Genomic DNA, 2,500 nt, shown 5'->3' with positions numbered 1-2,500 from the left:
AGCATCGCCGGAGCATCGCCGGAGTACCGCCGGAGAACCTGACCGGCGGCATTGGGGTTCCGGCGATTGGGAGGGGGGCCGGGGGGGTGTGCGCACATGATGTGCGATGGGTGCTGGTACTTGGCCTTGTGTTGGCCCCCTATCCCTCATCAAACCTCTGAGAATTCACACCCCCTTAAAGAGCATTTGAGATTTTACAGGTTTGCTACCAGTAGCCGTTAAAGTGTCTGAAATGGGGACACTTTTTTCAAACGGTCACAAAATCTTCTCTACTTCGAGTTTTTAGCTGAATTTTTTTGTGCATGCCAACAAAAATAGAAGGATCATGCCTACAAAATTTGGGGCCAAAAATCCTTATAAAAAAATTTTAAAAAATCCCGAACCGCAAAAAGTTTCGAAAATCATGAAAAATAGAAAACGAGTCATCTTCCAACGAAACTTCACGTGAAGGCTTAGGGGACCATTGTATGAATTTACAAGCCATAAAAATGGCATTGGCACGGCAGAAATTTGAAGATGTGCCTAAACCCACCAGGGCCCAGCGTGTGCCGATGGTGCTCGAGGCAACCGCCCGCACCAGGGCCCAGCGTGTGCCGAAGGTGCTCGAGGCAAGCGCCCGAACCAGGGCCCAGCGTGTGCCGACGGTGGTCGAGGCAACCGCCCGCACCAGGGCCGATAGTGTGCCGATGGTGCTCGAGGCAACCTGTCGCACCAGGGCCCAGCGTGTGCCGATGGTGATCGAGGCAACCTGCCGCACCAGGGCCCAGCGTGTGCCGATGCTGGTCGAGGCAAGCGCCCGCACCAGCGCCCAGCGTGTGCCGATGGTGCTCGAGGCAACCGACCGCACCAGGGCCCAGCGTGTGCCGATGGTGCTCGAGGCAACCTGCCGCACCAGGGCCCAGCGTGTGCCGATGGCGCTCGAGGCAAGCTCCCGCACCAGGGCCCAGCGTGTGCCGATGGTGCTCGAGGCATCCTGCCGCACCAGGGCCCAGCGTGTGCCGATGGTGCTCGAGGCAACCTGCCGCACCAGGGCCCAGCGTGTGCCGATGGTGCTCGAGGCAAGCGCCCGCACCAGGGACCAGCGTGTGCCGATGGTGGTCGAGGCAACCGCCCGCACCAGGGCCCAGCGTGTGCCGATGGTGGTCGAGGCAACCTGCCGCACCAGGGCCCAGCGTGTGCCGATGGTGCTCGAGGCAACCGACCGCACCAGGGCCGAGCGTGTGCCGATGGTGGTCGAGGCAAGCGCCCGCACCAGGGCCCAGCGTGTGCCGATGGTGGTCGAGGCTGCCGATGATGGTCGAGGCAACCTGCCGCACCAGGGCCCAGCGTGTGCCGATGGTGCTCGAGGCAACCGACCGCACCAGGGCCGAGCGTGTGCCGATGGTGCTCGAGGCAAGCGCCCGCACCAGGGCCCAGCGTGTGCCGATGGTGGTCGAGGCAACCTGCCGCACCAGGGCCCAGCGTGTGCCGATGGTGGTCGAGGCAAGCGCCCGCACCAGGGCCCAGCGTGTGCCGATGGTGGTCGAGGCAAGCGCCCGCACCAGGGCCCAGCGTGTGCCGATGGTGGTCGAGGCAACCTGCCGCACCAGGGCCCAGCGTGTGCCGATGGTGGTCGAGGCAAGCGCCCGCACCAGGGCCCAGCGTGTGCCGATGGTGGTCGAGGCAACCGCCCGCACCAGGGCCCAGCGTGTGCCGATGGTGGTCGAGGCAACCTGCCGCACCAGGGCCCAGCGTGTGCCGATGGTGCTCGAGGCAACCGACCGCACCAGGGCGGAGCGTGTGCGGATGGTGGTCGAGGCAACCGCCCGCACCAGGGCCCAGCGTGTGCCGATGGTGGTCGAGGCAACCTGCCGCACCAGGGCCCAGCGTGTGCCGATGGTGGTCGAGGCAACCGACCGCACCAGGGCCGAGCGTGTGCCGATGGTGCTCGAGGCAAGCTGCCGCACCAGGGCCCAGCGTGTGCCGATGGTGGTCGAGGCAACCGCCCGCACCAGGGCCCAGCGTGTGCCGATGGTGATCGAGGCAACCGACCGCACCAGGGCCCAGCGTGTGCCGATGGTGCTCGAGGCAACCTGCCGCACCAGGGCCCAGCGTGTGCCGATGGTGGTCGAGGCAAGCGCCCGCACCAGGGCCCAGCGTGTGCCGATGGTGGTCGAGGCAACCGACCGCACCAGTGCCCAGCGTGTGCCGATGGTGCTCGAGGCAACCTGCCGCACCAGGGCCCAGCGTGTGCCGATGGTGGTCGAGGCAAGCGCCCGCACCAGGGCCGAGCGTGTGCCGATGGTGCTCGAGGCAACCGACCGCACCAGGGCCGAGCGTGTGCCGATGGTGGTCGAGGCAAGCGCCCGCACCAGGGCCCAGCGTGTGCCGATGGTGATCGAGGCAAGCGCCCGCACCAGGGCCCAGCGTGTGCCGATGGTGGTCGAGGCAAGCGCCCGCACCAGTGCCCAGCGTGTGCCGATGGTGGTCGAGGCAAGCGCCCGCACCAGTGCCCAGCGTG

The sequence above is a fragment of the Durio zibethinus genome, unplaced genomic scaffold (assembly GCF_047325235.1).
Source record: "Durio zibethinus cultivar Kanyao isolate XHJ-2024 unplaced genomic scaffold, ASM4732523v1 HiC_scaffold_3, whole genome shotgun sequence".
In the NCBI taxonomy this organism is placed as follows: domain Eukaryota; kingdom Viridiplantae; phylum Streptophyta; class Magnoliopsida; order Malvales; family Malvaceae; genus Durio; species Durio zibethinus.
Note: the sequence above shows the minus strand (reverse complement) of the source record.